At 35.1% G+C, this 22,495-nt stretch overlaps 1 protein-coding gene and 1 long non-coding RNA gene across 4 annotated transcripts in view; one reads left to right on the forward strand and one right to left on the reverse strand.

Moving 5' to 3' along the window:
* Positions 1-12,780, forward strand: part of LOC111087783 — a 21,848-nt gene extending 9,068 nt beyond the window's left edge. The window contains exons 3-4 of the long non-coding RNA XR_002612427.1: positions 11,555-11,638; positions 12,484-12,780. This is a non-coding gene — a long non-coding RNA (uncharacterized LOC111087783). The remainder of the gene's footprint in view (positions 1-11,554; positions 11,639-12,483) is intronic.
* The window catches only part of LOC106467480, a 144,928-nt gene that overhangs the window by 119,484 nt on the left and 2,949 nt on the right, over positions 1-22,495 (reverse strand). The window lies entirely within an intron of this gene.

Raw genomic sequence — 22,495 nt, forward strand, 5'->3', positions numbered from 1 at the left:
TTAGTATAGTACTACTACTACGTAACTAACTACTAACAAACAAAGAAGTAGACGCGATCCACTATATATATATATATATATATATATATATAGTGTGTGTGTGTGTGTGTGTAGTATATATATATATATATATATATATATATACACACACACACACACACAATGCAAGGCATTTTCTCTGGTTCCACTACAACTAACACAATAGAACACCTTCATATTTCGCGGGATTGTTTATTTTTACATCCGATGAATAACACGCGCATCAAACAGGAATACATTACGAACATATGAATACACTATATATATAAATCACCTTTCAGTTTGGGCCCAAATTAATATGTATACGTCACTGTATAATCTTTTATGTTAAATGTCACGCTCAACTGAACGTTGCACGTGCGCTATGTAAACCACACGTAGTTTTGTATTACCTTTTTGTAACATCAAAACAGGCTGCCTTCAAACTTGGAAAGTGGTTGCACTGTACATTGTATGAAGGTAAAAATCATCTCTATACACACACAAAACACGTATATAACGTTAATATTTCTATGAAAAGTTTGCAGGTAAAAATTTCTTGGTCACTAGAAATATGTCAATAGCATGTATTTACAACTCCATATTGATAGTTTGCTTTATTCATACGAGTAAACTAGATACACATTAACTGGTACACCTTGAGCAAATAACACAAATGACAAAAAATATGAACTCACATTTACGGATACCCAAATATATTAAAGCTGGCCCCTCTCTCTATCTTTGTTTAGAGGAGAGTATAAACCATGTCTTAAGTACATTGGCAATTCCTTTATGCCCTTTGGAATTTCAAAATATGGAATAAAGCACTGACTCAGTGATTGTGAGTTACCACCTTTCTTTCCACTAAGAGAAAAAGAACACACAAATGATGGGAATACACGGCAGTATCAGTAATTCTGTTACATAACTTAGTGAGGTCAAACGGATGAAAACAAAATACTTGTACACAAGAACTTTCACACCCCCAAATTTTAAAAAAGAGAAAGCACTTTCTAGAATCTGGCTGTTACGGTACTAAGGAACTCTTGGTACTGCAAGAGCCAGATACAGATTCCTCGGGATTTTGGCTGGCAAGTTAATTCGAAAAAAAAAAAAAGAGTGAAATATGAATTAGATGAAATGAAAGAAACTAGTATCAAATATGCATTTTCACAAATAATTTATTTACTGTTATAATGCATATAAACACACGAACAAACTTAATTTTGAAGTGCTCACAGATATACATTTATATCTGGTGATTATTTGTTTGTTTGTTTTGAATTTCGCGCAAAGCTACACGAGGGCTATCTGCGCTAGCCGTCCCCAATTCAGCAGTGTAAGACTGGAGGGAAGGCAGCTAGTCATCACCACCCACCGCCAACTCTTGGGTTACTCTTTTACCAACGAATAGTGAGATTGACCGTCACATAATAACGCCCCCACGGCTGAAAGGGCGAGCATGTTTAGTGGGACGGAGATTCGAACCCGCGACCCTCAGATTGCGAGTCGAGCTCCCTAACCACCTGGTCATGCCGAGCCATTATTTCTGGTGAAAGTACTGTCATCTTAATATAATGGACGTAGCGTGCATATATGTATGTGACCGAAATACTAAATACAATGTGGCGCCATCTATTAAATGGCACCATAAACATAAATCCATAAAAAATTTCATACTTTGGGTATTCAAGATTCAGGCAATTCGAAAGATAACTACGGTATGTACAACAATTCGATTTTCACTGGGACTGTACGTGAGGGTTTAATTTATTTTTATTGATGTAATTGGTAAATACAGTAATAAAAATTGGAGTTCTTAAAAAAATGCTTTCAATAAAGTGAACCACTTTTAATATATAAAAACATTACAGTTTACATCAGCACAATTCTAACACTTTTCCCGTGCAGTACTTCCCACAAAAATTCATTTTTTTTAGAAAATGTTCATTTTTTCTAAATTTTATTCAATAAATTATTAGTACAACGATTAGTAAATACTAGCACAAGCAGCCGGCCGTAGGGCAGCCACAAACATTGTGCAGTTATTTATTATTTGTTCTGTATTCAGATACACTTCAAAAAAAAAATACAAAACAGATTATTCGTTTTTATCAAAAACTATATTTATGTAGGATTATTTTGGTTAACATTATTCTGCATAGTGGTGCTGATATCTGGAATTGTCATGCATAACTAACCAAACGACTAAAATGCGTTTGTCTTTGTTGTTGTTTATCAACACAAATGTTCTTGAATTTACGACTTTCTGAAGCAACAAACCTTATTAAAGTCGACCGACTAGCACATCTAAATTCAGAACAGTTAAGGAGCAAGAGTCATACAACTGAGAATAAGAAAAAAAGCGTTACAGGATTTGGTTCGAAGAGAGACGATTGTTTGTTTGTTGTTAAGCGCAAAGCTATACAATGGGCTATTTGTGCTGTGCCCACCACGTGTATCTGTGGGGGGGGGGGGAGATACAATGTCAATACAGGTGTAAAATTTTAAAATCTGTATTCACTTACAACGGAAAACAGTAAGATTTACCATATTATTTACGTTTTTTATGAATATTATTAACAAATTATAATTGTAATAACTATCATACAAAATCAAACTGAACGACATCACACAACAAGTCAGAACAGATTCAACTACACTTTTAGAAAAAGAAGTTTCTAACCTTTCGTTACACGCAAATTTATATATTTGTTTGTTTGTTAAGCACACAGCCACACAATGGACTGTCCGTGTTGTGCTCAATATGGGTATCGAAACCCGGTCTTTAGTGTTAAAAGCCTTCAGACTTATTGCATAACCACTGGGGGGATCACTTGTAAAACCCCAATTTAACGATTTAAACGCCGAAAGCCGGTGAAGCATTGGGAACCAATCGGTCTAAAATTTGTGACAAAAATCAAGTAAATTGACTATCAGAACTCATTACTTGGGCTAAACAATGAAACAGACGTTTGTCTGAAACGCTATTTATACATGCAACATATAACTTTAATAAAAGTTAGTGCAGATAGAGACATTATAAAGATGCTATTTTTCTGAAAAAATAGCTCAGAAAGAGTAAGCCAGTATAGCGTGTCCCCCACATGGGAGGATAGTCCAGTGAGGCATATTGGAAAAATATGCAAAATACTTATCACAATAATCAGGTGCAAGGAGAAAAACCCCAGACTTGTTTCCCAAGGAGAGCATAAGACCCATCCGGTAGCACTAACCACTGGGCATCCCTTGGTTTATAACATACTGGGGTGGCATGTACCAGCAAAACCACAGCCCTACTTCCAAAAGAGGGGTGGGTGCACGTGGTTGTATACCAATGGAATGGCACTGTTCTGACAGGGAAACTCTTCACACCAGCCGCCCCTGCGGCTTGGGACAAGGGAACCAAGGGTTCTCCCTTTGCCCCACTTGAAAAAAATGGGAGAGAAATTTGCTTTGGGGAGAACACTGGCGGGATGCTCGAATTAATACAGGAATTCTCACATCTGCCTAGGTTCTACAATGACAGACTGTGCATTGGGTTGTTGTGACTAATGACAGGAGGTACCAACAAGGTACATGTGCAATCACACACCTGGTGGTATCATTTTTTCCCGAGTGTAAAATGACCTAGAAGAGAAAGAGAGAAAAAAACATATATACATTACTGATGGAGTCTTGCAGAAAAACTTATCTCAACAGTGGACATTGAGCAGGGAGAGATGTGCTTAACGTTTTCTGTTATCCCCTACTCAATTCGGAGTTCAGGAGATTACTATTCTCCATGAAGCAACACGAGCCACTCGATGGGTACCACTATTTCTCTCCAGAACCCTGGAAGGAAACGAAACCAAGGGTAGGTGAATGTCAGGTTTTTATATATGGATGGGCTGGATTCTTTGCAGCAGATGTCTGCTAAACAAACAGCATACAGTCCATTTGTCAAAAGTCAAACGTATATACAAATGTTCGTTACACAGTTAATTACCTCAGTTGTATCCAGAGCTTTAAATAATCATCTCTTTTCGTCAATGTTTATACAGGCTTGTTCAATTACTTTAGAACACAACTGACAAATTATTCTTCTCTACTCTGTTATTACAATACAATGTGCAATAATTCCATTTATAAATAAAGCCACAATACGCTCTTTACCGCTAAACTTACAAACACTCAGTGTATATCTATTTGACTATATCTCTCACTAATTAACCTTGTCTTACTAACTCGAACTACATTTTGGACGTGTATTTATAAATAGCCCGACTGAGGCCTAGAACTTTCCACATACTACGAGATATTATGATGTAATAATACTCGAGAAAAACTTTAAAGTTTCAAGTAACATGACACAATAATACAATAATTGCCAATTTACGACAACTGAACTACACAACGTATGATTTACACAGTTACGTAAACAAATCTGTTACTATCGCTTCTAAAAATAACTAAATTTAACACTCGCGCTATACGTAAATTAAAACAGTCATGTATATCTAGCAGTGAAACCTCCAAGTGGCATAAGAAATGTCACATTAATGTGTCGAGAATCATCTACGTCCCCACCCTTAAGATCTCATACAGAGAATGTCAATGGCTTAAGGCAAGAGAAGCCACACGATGACAAACTGGATGGATGGAGACACGAAAAATAAAAAAGGATCATTACCCACATAAGGATAAATTTGCTGGTTGGAATGTAAAACCCAACTGGGCAAAGTGAAAGGAGTTAACTTATTGGGTGAATGGGAATTATACAGCAATAAAAGACAGCGACAAGTGCTCTGAAAATGGGCAGTACAAGTAAGATAATAATGAAGAAACCATACAGAACAAAGAAAACAAGATGAGTTGAAATGATCTACAGGGAATAAAAGAAACAGAGAAGAAACAGAAAAAAATCCAATCACCCTCCCAAACCAACCAAATTTTGGGGAAGACAGAGCAATCAGGGGGAAATATTAAGCTGTCCCTATGGTAAATAGTGCACAAGGAGACCAAGACAAAATTGAGAGTGACGGCTCCCACAAGCAAGAAGGGGAATAAATATGTATGAAGCATATAAAAGAAGAGGTTGAACTACACCAAACACGTTACATCCTCTGCCAGAGCTGTAGTCTGGAAATGGATATCAAAAGATTGGAAAGAATGAGTGGAATGGAGTTGAAAAGGTAGTGATGATAGGTTTCTCAGAGTAAAAGGAAATCCAAGGAAAACATCAGAGAATGGAGAAACCACCATGATGGAAGAGTCCAAGCCCAGGTGAGAAAGTTGATCTGCCACCAAGGCATGACAGACTATCATCATCATTCCACCCGATTATCAGGGAAAACAACAGAAGAGGTATCTGAATGACAGATAGACAATGCAAGAGATGATGGCAAGCCTGCAGAGCAACTGTGATTTTAAAGATGTAAAGATAAACCTTTCTTATACAGACCAAATGCCAGGCATCTTAAACTGCACCCCACCTGAACAGAGGCATTGGTGGAAAGGCTTGTTTGTAAGGGTGGTTGTCTTCAAGCACAAAACAACAATTTACCACCTGAGTTGCACTCACCCTGGATATGGAAACCTACTCATCTAAGCAGAATGAGATATAGACTGATTTCCAAGCCCAGGAGAGTTTCAAACAGATAGAGTAAGCCACCAAAACCACAATAGGAGAAAAAAAAACAGTGGATGTCTGGACATACATACATTAACAGGCCAGAAACCACTGAAGGGGCATGTATGGGCACCTCCAAACGACCAATGGGCTCAAAAGAAGAAAGAGTTCCCAAAAGAGACAAATGCTTTCATGCAGAAATGAAGGAGACATGACTGCCTTGATATCAAAAGCTCCATATTACAAAGGTATAAAGATAGAAGCTAAGCCTGTTCTGCACATGAAATAAGAGAGATTCTAAGGTGAAAAAGATAAAGAGTGGTGGGTTGAGAGTGAAATGTAGAACTAAAAAGTCCACACAAACGAGATGACTCCTCAAGGAGTCCGTAGAGTAGTGAAACAAATGGCCTTAAGAATGTAATCTTGGAACAAAGGCCCATTGAAACCAATGAAAAAGACAAGGTCATGCCAACCAGAAAAGATGGGTTGAGAACCAAATGTTCAATTATTATGTATAAATCTAAATAAACAAAATGTTGGCAAACAAACTAGGATTTTGAGAAAGTGTCTAAGACCTCGAATTGGGCCATCCACCACTGGAGAACATCTATAGGTTCTGGAGAGAAGTTCCTTGTTGGGAAGAGGTGAACAAGAGGCAAAAGCAAGTGTAGAAGCAACATGGTCGAACACAAAAGGCCAGCTCATCTGAAGTAACAAAAGCAGGTAGTTGGGAATACAGGATCCAAAATCAGAATGAAATCACCCACATGGTGCACAATGGTGGTAACAACATTGAATTTCAGAGTACCTCCAATCACCATTATAATATATAATGACTCCAATGAAAGATTGTCAAAAACCTTGGGAGAATTAAGATATGTGGAAACGTGAATTCATAATCCGGATGATCCATAAAACTGACATCATAGTGTTCTTTATTGTGAAATATGTAAAAGATGGAATTTCGTTTTTTTAGTGAGAAATAAAAAGAACTTTGTATGGCAATAATATAGGCCTAATGACAAGTGTGAAGAGTACTGGACGAAACCTGTATTTTGGACTAAACAGCGAGAATAGAAAATGTGGAATATAAATTTCATAGTGATCTTTCATATAATCAAGAAAATAAAGAAAGGAAGACCACATTACAAAAGTTTAAAATAATAAGTGCAAAAATTCCAACAATTCTTATGAAAAAAATGTCTGAAGATAAGCAGTGTCAAAGAAAAATGAGCCTTTGTTCTCATAGAGATAATTGCACATTGAGGATGTGTCACTCTTCTATTGGTGGAGGGGCTAAGGTCAAATGGTGATTACATCATAGGTTGGTACAAAACACGTCAATACATATAGGGATGGAAGCTTCTTTCAAGGTTTGTGGCATGCACTGAAATTTTTGTTGTAGTGCACATGGTAAAAACCGTTTGTTGTGAGGAGAAGTGATTGGCATTATGAAACCAATAATCCTAATATTTGTGATAAAAATCCCGTAAACTGCAGATGTGCTCTGATAGTAAATGAAATGGGTCTCCTGAAAAGCTACGTTTACACATCTCTTATTTGAAATCTGAAATGCACAAATTAATGGGAATGTGAAGAAAAAAAACATCAACAGTTTAAGTAATTTTTATCACGATTGATATGCCTCTTGGGTTTCAATGCTTCCCAGCTTTTGGCATTTAAACTGTTAAGTTTTAAAAAACCTTATATTGCATATATAAACAGGATGTCACATCAACTTTCCTATCTTATTTTTAAGCCCAGGTGATGAATTCTAGTATCAAATGAAAGGTCTACTAGGCAGTGACTTGTGTGAGACAAAATATATGTCTGGAATTCTCTTATTACATATGTGATTTGATATCCAAAATGAGAAAATTAAGAAGAATGTAAGTAAAAAAAAAAAGAATTCTGCACAATACTTGATTTTTATTAAAACCTCATTTTTATTTTAAATGTAGATATAAGTGGCATCAAAATAGAGCTAATTTCAAAATTGTCCCTAATTTATTGTTACTAGATTAAAATGCTGAATACCACAAACAGAATAAAATGCTGGAAACTGCAATTTTATTACACTGAAGTCTAAAGTAAGTATAATAGTTTAAATGAGGTTGAGATAACATATGAACTAATTAATTAGGTCAGAGACTCTTATGGTTGAGAAACAGACATCCCTAATTTTCAACTATTAAACAGAGAAAGGGCTGACAGTTAGCAGTACTACTACCACAAGGATTTTGTCTGAGTCTTTGAGTTTACTAACAGAACTGATTGTCTTTTATAAAGCTCCCACAGCTTTAAGTGTAATTACTGATGGAATCTTGGACTCTTCAAACTACAACATGGTATGCTACCAAGTCATGATGAGCACTGATATTAGGGGAAAAAGGCCTTGTTGGCAATTGTATATAGCAGATAATGTGGTTATCATACTGTTTAATTCTTCTTTTCTTATGAAAATTATTATTATTTATAAAAATAGTCTTTTATAACTTGTTAAAACATCAGTATAAATATATAATTGTCACAGAAATGCAAATGTCTTGAAATGAGTACAACTAACTGGTGTATTGATACTCATATGCTGATTTTCTGTAACTTTGAAATGTATTTATTGTTGAGGAAAAATACAACAAAAGCATCACTTAAATGTACTAAATCACCTTTTAAGATCTGTTGCAAGTCTGTTGTGTAGACTAAATAAAATCTTTAGGTGTTATATGTTAACAGTAAGTTAGTTCAAATACAAAACTGCTTGAAGAAACATGATTGAGCAAAAAAAAAAAGTATACATATTCAGAGCTATCTAACCAAATTGTTTATGTTCAAAACACATATAATTTTTTCCACAGACTGAGTGTAACAAGAATTATTTTGTTGTTTAGTCAATATTTAAAATCAAAGGCTGGTATATCAAATGAAAATAACAAATCTATACAGTAGAGCCAGACATTTTAACTGATTAATCGATATAATCAATTACTTATGAACAGTGATTATGTCAAAAGGTAATCAACATTATGATTAAACCAATTAACCAAAATTATTGTTTCAACTTATATTTTTTTACTATTCCAACAATCAATTAATCAAAATACACTAATTGTCTTAAAAAATCAACTAATCAAAGTTAGTGTATCTGGTTGATACTGTTTTCAATTATTCCAAAAACAGATTAATTAAAATTATGAATAAGTTCAACGGTCATACAAATCATCAAGTTATCAAAATATTGAAACCAAACTTGCTTACCCTGTCTTTGTTCATTGTTATGTCAAAGCTACTAATGCTATCTGTCACTAATTTTTAACTGTCAACTAGAGGGAAGGCAACAAGTTGGCAGCACCCACTGCCACAGATTATCAGTTAGCAAATATCACTAATCTACCCAGTTCTACTATGCAGTGATTCTCAATTCTACCAATTTATGTGTCAAAGTTTCTATATTTACTTGATTTTTGAACTCCTCCCATAGTTTTAGACAAAGCAATGTGAAATTTTGTAGGTGAGTTCAAGAAGATTTTGGGGGTTCTCAAGATAGCCACAGAGAGTTACATTAAAATTGGCATAGAAATTAGGGTGCATCGAATTTACTTAGTCAAAAATTCTATTTTGTAATTGCTAGTCAGCAGGGTGTGCAATAGTTGCCTTTTATTATAATAATTAATCTTATGCAGTATGAAACTCCTCCAATTATATCATCAACTACCATAAGTGAACCAAAGTTTGAACAAAAAAGTGTATCATTTCTCCACCAAATGAAATAGTTAATCATGAGGACTTAATGGTTTCAAGCTCAGAAGATTCTGATGTTCCTAAACTGCACTTTCTACATCGAAATCCCAAAATCGTAAAATAAATAAACAAATGAGGACACCACTTCCAACAGTAGTGAGAAAAGCTGACAGGTACTGTGTTTTGGATAGAGATGCTGCAGACCTTACCTCAGCTGTTTTGGTACATATGGGCATTATTAAAGAAAATGACAATGCTAAAATTGTCGATAAAAACAAGACATGACGTGAACGAGAAAAATACAGAGAAACATTATTGACTTCTGATGAATCAAATTGAATTAAATCTATCTACTTTGATGATAGAAGAGATATAGCAAAAATTGTCATTAAAAGTGGGCAAAAACATCATAAACGTGTTGTCTTGGAACAGCACATAACTTTGGTCAGTGAACCTGAATCAATTTTCATGGATCACTATTATCCTTCTTCCAGAACATCAGGAGGTATAAAAAATTCTATCATTCAGTGGTTTGAAGATAACAAATGTTCATCTGATCATTTAGTCACTGTAGACTGTGACAGCAAATATGTCAATATTGGAAACAAAGCTGGAGTTATGAGGCTTCTTGAATTGCATTTAGGAAGACCTGTTCATTGGTTAATTTGTTTGTTACATGCAAATGAGTTACTTCTGCATCATCTAATTATGCATCTTGATGGAGTAACTCTAGTATCATCCGCTTTTTCTAGTCCTCTTGGAAAGAAACTGAAGACTTGTGAATCATTGTCTTCATTAAACTTTGTTTCAGTTGAAATTACAGAGCCGTTAATAAAAATTGATCATCCTGAGGATCTTAGTACAGATAAAAAATATTTTTATGACATGTGCAACACGGTAGTGTCAGGTCACTGTTTAAGATAACTTGCTTTACATGACCCTGGTACAATGAACCATTCTCACTGGTTAACAACAGCAAACAGGATTTTGTGCCTTTATGTCACAACTGCTAACCCATCTAAGAAGCTTAATTTGCAAGTGAGATATGTAGTTCAAGTGTATGCAACAGTTAGGTTTAATATCAAGAAAAATCCCTCATGCAGCCATGGCTCACTGCACCTTTTTCTCCTTGTAAGAAAATCACATTTCCTTCCTGAATCAGAGAAATATGTGGTGGATAGAGTAATCCAGAGAAATGCATATTTTGCCCACCCAGAAAATTTGTTGCTTGCAATGCTTGGAGATGATTCTAAGGTTATCTGTCTTCATAGAATATTAGCTGCTCGATCTACCTCAAATTCTAGCACAATGAGACAGTTTGTGGTTCCAAATATTAATGTGGAAGTTCAACATTACACTGATCTAATAATGTGGTCTGAGAGTAGAGCCACCACTTACATGAAATATAAGCAATGAACAGTTGGTGTATTTCATTAATCAAGATGACACGCCAGTTTTCAAGTTCAGCATGCCGTGTCACACACACACAAGCAGTTGAAAGGCCTATTAAAATAATAACAGAAGCTTCAGCAGCTATTTCTGGCTATCACAGAAGAAAGGGATTCATTAAAGCAAAACTTCAGTCTTGCAAAATCATGAAAAAATTTAATACTAAGAAACAATATATAATCCAGTAATTCTATTGCCCAGTGGAAGAGTGGTTGGGTGAAACTTGACATGCAACTACCTCCTCATGGGGAGTTCTGGGTAATTTAGGATATAAAACTTATGGATTATGGATATCTTAAGGAAAATACACCCCCCCCTGCAGCAGTACAAGATATAATTTTAGAAGCCTGAAATATACCCACATAATTACTACTATTAAAAGGCACCAATCGCATATCCTGCCGATAATGATACAAAAAATTTATATTTTCGATGCATCCAAATGGACATGTAAATAATTGTCAAAGGAAGAGTCAAATTTTGGATTTTTGAAAAGTTTCAATTTTATCTCCTTCTGTAGAGATCAAGGAGGTTTGCGGGCTCTCAGGAGTGGCTACATGGATTTATTTAAAATTAACTAGAATATGTAAATGGTTATTGAAACAAGGTAAGTTCTTTTTGTTTCGTCTAAAGTTTCACAAGTATTGTACTAATGTTGTAATTCTCAACTGTACTTTTGTATATATATACATTGCTGTTTACTTAATTTTTTAGCTCCTCCCATTTTGCATGTAGGCTCTACAGCCACACAGAATGTGAATGATGATGAAAAGATATGAACAACTCATGACAGGAACTTGAAAAATGAGAAGTCAAAAGGTTTGAGGGCACTCAAAATTAGCTACACGGATTTACTTAAAAACTGATTAAAAAACGAGTAAAATGTTGTACACATATATACACGCACACACACACAAACAAACATAAAGTTGGGCCAACAGGGGATCAAATATGGCTCAGAAGACAGTACTAAGTTCCATTAGCTGTAAGCCTTTTAGAAAACACAAAATTATTTGAATAAAATATAAGTAGACATTTATTACCCTTGCCCCATAGGTGACAGTATTGTCGGTGTTTCCATGTGCACATCTTGAAAACTAATAGACCGATGTACACAAAAAATTTACACGGGATGGGAAGTCTGTATGGGACAGTCCTCCCCAAATCTGGGTTCTGAATCAGACTGAATCGTTTATAATGGGGAGATATAGTATTTTTGTGGTTTTGGATTGATAACTCTATAAAGTGGGATTAGGTTTGTACCAAATTTCATGGGCATATTAAGGTTGAGACTCCTCATCACACTACAATGATTGGGATTGTTGATAAATATGGATCTGAGTTTTCAAAGGTGAAATTTGATGTTATCAAATATAAATGCATGCAATCTCGAAAAGGAGCAGTGGAACGAGTGTATGCAATCTCTCTAATTGTTCATGTTTTTATACGTTTATATGCAGTAAATTTCAAAAAATCAATAACACCAAAAAATTACGTAAATCCTATCAGATCTTTTTATGTTTCTGTATATGAACACACAATGTTAATCCTAAATATAAGTTAAAATTGTTCTTTATTTTACCTTGAAATACTTCAAATACTACTTAGGTTATGGGTAAATTATAATATGATGCTTATATATCATTAACTCTTTTTCCTTTCAGGAAGACTGTGCTCCCACCTCTTTAGGAAGACTTTGTGCTCAAAGTTTATTTTACCCACTCACAAATCCTGAAATAAATCACTTTACACAAGCTCAAAGTGATAGTCCAAAAAAATAAAGCTAATATGGTGTATTCTTTGCTGATTCAAATAGCACCAAGGAAAATAATGAGTTAAAAAAACAACATAACTGATGTTATAAGATGTTGAATTTCATCATTACCTGAAGATATTTTCTTAATATTGTTGTTTACCATCATTATTATTATTATTATTACATAAATTAGAATACATTTTTACAGAACTACTTTCTGATGCTTTTATATTTAACTCTCTGTTTATAGAGTGAGCTAGTAACAATGGAACTTATTTTGATGATTTTGGAACATATTTTTGTCTATTATTTGCATTGTCCTTTAAATTGATTAATGTTTAATATGAATACCTATTCTAATTTACTGTATTTGTATAGCAAGGAAAATTACATTATCTTTCAGGGCTTGTCTAATTTCTGAAATGTGCTAAGGTTTGACCAGCTTTTGTTCCTTGCCAATAAGTTTAAGCAAAATATTTCTTTTTTAACTTTCTTTGTTAAACTGAAAATTGTAAAATGTAATTCTTTGGTTTAAGTTTCAAGGTTGACTTTTTTCTATTTGATATTATTAATTACAATCAGTAGTATCTATCACAGGCTTAAAAATATTTATCTAAAAATCAAAGTACTATACTCATTAGTGTAAAGATAACTCCAGATAATACTTAAAATCTGTAAGCTGAGTCTCCTATCTATGCCATAGATAATATGCTTCTTTCCATTTATCCTTAAGAAAGAGCTATAACATACTAAATCAATAAGACTTCAACTTCATAATTATACATATATTAGACAGGTGGCTCCAAATATTAGCAGTACTACATGTATAACTATAATGTTTGGTTTTTCTGGTTGACATACGAAACAGCTGTGCTTGTTTGAATATTAAAAGAATTATTCACTGATAGTTTTTACTTTTATTTAATACTTTTATCCCTGGATTCCTGGATTAAGAGCAAAAGAATTGACTGGCAAAAGAAACAGATGGTCATCCACAAGGCCAGACCCAACAAGGTAGTAGCAACAAGTTCAGTGAGTCAGGACACCCCTGAGACCTCAGGGCAAAGAAATGGAGCCCAAAAAAGATCACAGAGACAAGTATAAGGGAAGCACACAGTAGATAGGAAAGCATCCTGTTCTAACAGCAAAAGAACCAAGTAAGGAGAAATAGAGCAGAAGAAGTATGGGCTAATGTGGTGAAAAGTAGAGAACAAATCTCACCAAAAAATCCTTCCACAGCTCAATGAAGTGCCTCACAGATAAAGTGAAGTGATGAGAGGTAATGCAAGAGGGTGATAAGACAGAGATGTAGGCTCAAAAATTGGGCACTAGAACGGGGACTAAAAGTTAAGGGGTTCACTGGGAATCGAGAAATAAAAATGAAGAAGGCTGTAAGCCAAGACAAAGAGTCAAGTACATGAGAATGATGAGGCATATAAGTACACGTTTGTAGGTGTTTGAGAAACACATTTCCATGGACCCTCATTAAATGTGAAAAAAGGATGACAAAGTAGTATTGAGTATCATGGGTATGGGTTTAATTTAGTAAAGCAAGGGAGGAATCAAAAGACAAAGAAGAAAGAAAAGAACATACCTGCAAAAATCCTGTCAAAAAAAGAGATTAAAAGAGTGAGAGTTTTCTTCCACAGACAAAGCTATGACTTGAACAAATCCTGTGTGGAAGATAATCAGTCCATATCATCATCATCCTAATCATGAGCAAACTGGGAAGAAGGAACATCTACTGAATGAACTGGAGAAGGAGGCCAGTGTGCATGAAGGAACTCACAACACATTTATTAATGGCTGTTATATCCTCTACAAACAACCAGCCCCCCAAAAAAGAAACAAGTCCTATGTTAAGAACATCATCACTATCACAAAACATACAGAATTTTCCATCATTTGAAAATTCATAATGGGTAAGCAGGAAAAAAATATTATGAGTTCCTATTCTTTAATTATAAAAGAAATCAGCAAAATTTAAAGGAAATTTAAGTGTCATAAACTATCACAGATCTCATGCAACTGATTGTTAAGTTTAAAAACACATCTGTTCTACACAATGCAGAGGGAAAGAATAAAGTTATTTCAAACACAAGTGCAGAAGGGGCCTTACTGCATAAGGCTAGTGGAATGCAAATCGCATGGGCACACATGTGAGGGATCAAGATATTCTATGAATGGAAGTGAAGTATCATCTTGGAAGTAGGAAATACAGAAAGTAAAATAAGGATACACACTGTATAGAATATTAGTGGAAAGAAAGTTATAATTTTCTTATACTGAAAATATATTTCCAACAGGTACTTACTTCCACTCACATACGCAGCTATTCTCATTCAGTGCTACCCTCTATTTGCAACTTTTTTTCCCCATGCCCCAAGCCTCTCACTCCCAAATACCCTTCAGTTCACATGATTTAACTGAAGATTGCATGCAAGTTATCATGCGAAAAATCTCCACCAATAGATGTGCCCCCCCCACACACACACACACACGACTCATGTGACTCCCTCTATGCTATTCTACCTAGCTATCACCTTCAGTTTAGGCAGAAACCTAAGCACTGGTTGACAGTGGGAAGAAGGGGGGGGGGGAGTGTGAGCAGAAGTAAGTACCTGTCGGAAATATATTTTCAGTGTAGGAAAATTATAACTTCCAACTAGGTACCTTACTTCTGCTTATATACTTAGTTAGAATCCTACATTGAATAGGTGGAGGGACCAGTGAAGGGAGAAAGCAGAAACATCCTTCAAAAGCATCCAAAGGACACCCTCATGAGGGAACCCTCTAATGAAAAGTTTATATGTGGGAGATCACACCACTTCTGTACCAGGTATACTCTTTGCTCTAGATGTAAAAAAGGCGTGACAGATCCAGGCAGAAAATTGTGAGGAGCACATCCCAACGGGAGAGAAAATAATGGGACAATGATCATAACAACAATATATTATAGTTTCAACCTCCCTGATGAACAGTATGCAGGTGAAATACAAGATGTGCCCCAAGGTATAGAATGGTGAGAGCACGACTGACTGTATATGGCAAGTCAACTGCATCTAAAACTCGACTGCCAGGAACCATCATCTATGTGGGGGGTAGGATGAGGATCATACCGTCAGTAAGTCAACTACAATCCAAAACTCAACCACTGGGAACCGACATCCAAGCGGGAGTAGGAATAAGGATCATACCATCTTCACCTCAAGTTCAGCAGACTGGAGGGAGGAATCCCATCACCAATCTGTGAACAGGGCACTTGTGAACAGAATGAAATACATATATATTCCACTCAAATCAAACAGACCAAAACCACCTCAAATGCAATAATATCCTTAGCATAAAGACTTCAAGGGGTAGAGCAAGAAGAAGAAGCAGATTGTGATTGGTTCTGCTCTAAATCCGAAACTCAACCACCAGGAACCGACACATGCAGGGGTAGGATGGGGGATCCCAATCACACTATATGTGTGAGTGCATGATAATGCTCTCTACCTCCAAAACTCAACCACTAGGAACCAACATCCAAGTGGAAGTAGGATGAGGGATCCCAATTGCAGGGGTGAACTGCATTTATGCCAGCACACTCCATGTGTGAATACATCATGTCAATTGGTTCAGCTCTAAATCAAAAACTCAACAGCCAGTAACCAACATTCATGCAGGGGTAGGATGAGGGATTCCAATCACACAACATATGTAAGGAAATATGGTGACTGGTTCTGCTCTAAATTCAAAACTCAACTACCAGGAACCAACATCCATGTTAGAGTAGGATGAGGGATCCCAATCACACTATACATGTGAGGACATGATGAGAATTGGTTCAGCTCTAAATCCAAAACTCAACTGCCAGGAACAGACTTCCATGCCAGGGTCACTCCAAAGCTACATCATCTTCTTGGTGAAGCCAGTGCAGAGATGGGGCATCTTTTTGAAGGATATCCATCAACTACACCAGCAGAACACCACTGTCCTACTCTCAACTGAATGGAGTCATTATTGTTTATATTGTATATGTCTCATTCATGAGGATACCACCATGGTCTACACCCCAGCAGCTTGGAACTAAAAAGTGGTAAGGATTCTCTTACTCCATTGGAAGAAACAGGGGTAGAAAAACATGGTTGAGAGTCCAGAGGAACATTAAAACCGGAGACAGTGCATTGGGTAACCATGAAACCCTATTTGAAAAGCAGACCAAACTTAATTTATTCAATCTAATGAATGGCAGAGATGGGCAGCAATCCTCTTCCACTTTACCCATGAAGTCCATGGCATATTTATGAAGCAAAGATATTGTGTAGAATAACCTACGAATGATCATGTGGAACACCCCATCTCTAGGGATGGCAAAAATTGGGACGAGGAACAAAAATAGGGAATGATTGAGGCTTCATGCATAAAAAACTATCAACCAATGAGAAAAGAGTCAATTCCTCTCCCACAGATTCCACTCGGGATTCCAAAGTTGCTGGAAAATCTCCAAACACTAACTGATGAAGTAAAAGGCCGAGATGGAAGTCCCTAAGATAAGGAAATGGTAAACGAAAGTGGGACAAAACCGCATCTCTCCCCAAAAGATCCCAACAACAGAGGAACCATGTGCGTAAAAAAGAGCCGAGGTCAACAAACATGCCAAACATGTAATTAGAACAAGTATATCCCAAGAAAAACCCTCAGGATCTCAGTGGACCATCTCAGGGAGAGTAGATGTATGTAATATAGATCTGAGGGTAAGACAAAGGTGAGAAAATTGGGTTTGGGACAAAAGAACAGGACAATCAGGGTCCACCCTCCAAATGGATAAAATCAATTCCAGTTGCTGAGAATCAAGGAATGGAAAATCAACCTGGTGGTAGACTAAAGCAAACTGATCCGAAGGCTGCAGAGAGTGAGGTATGCCAGTGCTCTCACGTAACTAGATACAAAACGCTCAGCATAAACCCCAATATCAGGAGATGGTGGAAATTCAAAATACTGAAAAGAAGGAGTATCATGTAACAGGGAAGGTAAAGGAACATAGGAAATTGGGGAGAGGGATAAAACAAAACATACTTGGGAAATAATGTCTAAAAAAGCCATATTAGGCCTAACATAAACCACAGAAGGAACTTGAGAAGACACGGCAAATTGACATGAAGGTAAAAGGATATCAAATGCTTCGTCACCCGAATAGGTTTGGCTTGTTCAGGAGGAAGTTGGGCAACATAACGAGAAGAAGGTTGGCTCATATAATGATCAATCTCTCGACAAATAATTGCTGATAATTCCAACATCAAGTCCCCACCCACCCACCTGAAGCCTGAGTAAATGTGCTGAATTCATAATGCAATTGAAAACCAAACACAACCATGTTTTTAAAGAAAAAATATCATGAAAAAATCACTAATTTCCATAACTGGGTAGAAAATTAAATAATACCATGACTCAATGAGGTACAAATTAAAACCAGGTAAAATATGTAAGTAACTTGAAAAATAATCAATACAAAAATTCAAAATTCAAAGAGAGCACTGAATAAGACGTCTGAACAAGAGCACTGTCAAATGAGAAGCGATAGTTAGGTAGAATAGTATAGAGGAAGTCACATAAGCCACGTGTGTGTGTGTGGAGGAGGGTGTTAATTGGTGGAGGTTTGTTGCATGATAATTTACATGTGAGATTCAGTTGTACCATGTAAACCGACAGGTACGTAGAAGTGAAAGGTTTGTGGCATGTGAAAAAATATTCCAATAGAGGGCAGCACTGAACAAGAACAGCTATGTATGTGGGTAGAAGTAAGTACCTGTTGGATATATATTTCCAATCAGATCACATTACTTATTTAGAACAAAACTAAAAATAAACCTTATAATGAGTGTACCTAATTAAATATACATTCCTTTTATTCTTACTTATAAAGGTTACAATGCATTGTTTCATCAGTCTGATACCCTTACTGTTAACATTATTTTTGGCTGTAACTCCAAAAAGATCTCATAGGGTATTTATAAGAACATATTTTTGTCTGACTTAAAAGAATAAATGGAAAATAATTTATAGCCACCTACAAATGAAGACTGATAATCTAAAATCTTGAAGAGCAAGTATCTAATTTTAATCAAATTACTAGCTTTTGTATCTATTTCACAATAAAGCAATTACTTTTGCTAAAGTCATCTCAAATCAATATATCTATATATACATATCAAATACATATTTCAGAACTGCTCTACCCTGTGGTCAGCTTACAGCAGCTGTTCCAGAAACTGAGCAAAATAAATAGGCAATCCCATCAAAGCTTCTTTCAGTCTTCTCTTTTTTTAAATTATTTTATTTTAAGCTTCATTGTTTGTATTATGTTCAGTCAACTTGTGAAATCTTATATGTAAAAACTACAACATTTGAACTTTGAACTCAATTTTACATTTTACAAGTATTAAGGTTAGCAACCAGGCTAATTTTAGTAGCTTGTTTATTCTAATGTCAACATTATTTTTTGTTGAACATTCTGTTCTCATGAGATTTGTAAAGAAGAATTGTTTACTTTTGCCTCAGAAGTGGCTTTAATTTTTAAATTAGTTTTTTGTAAATTCTTTTCATATAAAAGCATTTTCAGAAAAAAAAATATGTCCTACATTTCATATATGTTGGTAAAAATTACCTGCAACTGTAGAAATTAGGCCTTTCATTTTTTATCAATTTGTTGAGTTTTTTAACGGTGTAAAATAAATTTCCTTCTTTCAGACAAGTCTTTCCCAACTAGTTTCAACAGTACTTAGTTATTCCACCTTCTTTTTATATGCATAGTTAATAATAATTGTAATGATTAATTATAGTAAAATCCAGTAATGTGTTCCAAGTACCCTTCAACATATATTCTTTCAAAGTATTTCTCAATTGCTAATAATACATCAGAATAAGACATGAAAGACTTAAAAATGTAACAAATTTAAATTGGTTCTGTTCTAGTCTGGTTTAAAGACATCACTTGATTGTCACAAACAGATTAATTTGCTAATTTCCCTGATATCATAGTTGATTTGTTGAACCAAACAGAAAATCCTGACTAATGTATATAGCTAAGTATTTTGATTATATGTAAAATATTGAATGTCTTTCTTTTCAAATGTTTTCAATAATAACTTCTCAACACTTATGTAAATTTACCTTCTATGTAATTATTAGATAAATATAATTTAGCAGTATACATGTAAAATAATCTCCAAAATGACTTCATTAAAAAAATATCATTACCTTAGTATCATATTTATTGTACAAAAATTCATCTCACACTCACTTTAAACGTTTTGGGAACTACATATTCAAGAAGAAATACTCAAAATACAAAACATACAGATTTGGTTCAAGGAATTAATAATATATAAACTGCCTGTGTCATGTTTTGATATGTAACACTTTCCATTGTTTACAGATGTACATAGTTTCAAGGAATTAATAATATCTAAACTGTCTGTAGCATGCTTAGATATGAAACACTTTCCATTGTTTACAGATGTAGTTACAATGAATTACGAATATCTAATATGTCTATAGCATGTTTGTAAATTAAACATTTTCCACTGTTTACAGTTGTAGTTTCAAGGAATTACAAATATCTAAACTGTCTGTAGCATACTTAGATATGAAACACTTTCCACTGTTTACAGATGTAGTTTCAAGGAATTAAGAATATCTAAACTGTCAGTAGCGTATTTAGATATGAAACACTTTCCACTGTTTACAGATGTAGTTTCAAGGAATTACAAATATCTAAACTGTCTGTTGCATGCTTAGATATAAAACACTTTCCACTGTTTACAGATGTAGTTTCAAGGAATTAAGAATATCTAAACTCTGTGTAGCATGTTTAGATATGAAACACTTTCCACTGTTTAAAGATCTAGTTTCAAGGAATTACGAATATCTAAACTGTCAGTAGCGTGTTTAGATATGAAACACTTTCCACTGTTTACAGATGTAGTTTCAAGGAATTAAGAATACCTAAACTGTCTGTAGCATGTTAGATAAGAAACACTTTCCATTGTATAAGTAGGTTATATAGATCTTCCAAAGTGATGTGAAAAACAATACGAGTTAGCCCAACAGTAAATTGAAAAAATAAGAACATACTCATTGAGAGATAAAGTAATGTCTGAAAACTGTGAAATTGCATTTAAAAACATTATTCTAGTTTGAAAAATATTCTTAAAATACATTTGATGTTGTCTCACTTGTATAGTAATTGTGATATTATAACAATTCAAATTATTAACTCATAGTTTTATCATTAATCCCCAGCCCAATTTTATTATCTTTATTCTGTTTCAGTATGTGAATACAAATACATATTTATCAAAAAATATTAACATAAATACAGTTGTAACATTAACTTGTTTTTATTCATTTGCTTTGAAGGCAAATAGTAATATCAAGCGTGTTACCATAAAAATTATATTCATGTACTAGAAGTAAGTTGCTGAGATTGTTACAAATGTTGTTACTTAATTAAAAATCAATAACAGAATATTTCCACAAAAGCCTAATAAAACATTTTATCATTATTAGAAATTAACAAAACTCAAAAGTGTGAACTTGTTAATAAACTGTATACTAATCAAGCAGCTATATCTAGGACTTATATATGACAAGTTTTTTTTAGCATATTAATTACATTTCTACTGTTCAAAGGCCTTATACAGGTTATTGACATTTTAAGACCATGTGTCAAAATACAATGACTCACCTCTATGCATAGATTACTTAGAATCCGAAACTGAGATGGTGGAGGGATAGGTGCAGAAAATACCTAAATGAGCCTCCTTTCAAGAGTGATAAAAGAAAGCCCATGGAGTGCAACACCCTACGGCAGGGGCTCCATAGAGCCACACTCGTTGGAGACTGCATCTCATCTCAATCAGGATATACTCTTCGCCCAAGTGAAGAACAGAGAGAAGAGAAAGGCCTGAAAGGTGTCACAAGGTAGGACAGAATAGATATATGACAATCTAAGAGCTTGCACAAGCCATCAGAATATCAATCAATGTAGTAAGGTTGGGGCATGTTTAGACTGTACCAAGTGTGTCCATCCCTTCAACCATCTGCTTCTACAGATCGGTACCAGCTCTGGGAGAAGAGCACATGTGAAAAGTATCTGTGCATAGCTCCTTAACCATCAGACATTGAAGGCCCACACTCTTCATGAGAGGAGGGCACTGCAGTGGATACAAAATAAAGATACTTATGAAACCATCACTCCCCCATCAGACTCTACAGACCCATTGCCAGCTGTGGGAGTAGTAGGGTTGATGAGCAATACATCACAGTTAGATATCAAGAAATATCAATATCTCTGCAAGCATAATTGATGGGGTCATTTCCTTACAGGAGTAGGTAAAGGAGAATAAAGAGTAGGTGAGATATGTGTCCAAAACCCACTTGGAGATTGTCATGTATCTAAACAAGTTGGGGTGGTCCATACTACACTCCAGAAAGGGAAAGTGAGCAACAGAAGACCAGCGGGTGTGGAACCAATCTGTGAGCAGTACATGGTCATGCTGAGAAGATAGCTTGCAATGATGTGAAGTGTCCCAGGACATGCCAGGATATGAACATATTCGAATATCATAGACCCAGAACCAAGTCTGAACCCTTTCTTCTATATGTGTATGTAAAGGAGTAAGGAAAGAAGATTAAACATTATCTATTAAGGGTGACATTGTATGGAACAAGTGATTATGTCTAAGCCCTATCTTCTAATGGTACGTGAAGTAGTAATTAACCAGATCTAATCATTAATCTATGTGGACATGTGAAGAAGTAAGGATGAAACACGACCTACAATGTGTACATGCGAAGAAGTAATGAATTATAACAAAACAGTAATGTCTATGTGTGACTTGTCAAGGAGTAATGCACAAAAACTAAACACTACC

The sequence above is a fragment of the Limulus polyphemus genome, unplaced genomic scaffold (assembly GCF_000517525.1).
Source record: "Limulus polyphemus unplaced genomic scaffold, Limulus_polyphemus-2.1.2 Scaffold2628, whole genome shotgun sequence".
Classification (NCBI taxonomy): domain Eukaryota; kingdom Metazoa; phylum Arthropoda; class Merostomata; order Xiphosura; family Limulidae; genus Limulus; species Limulus polyphemus.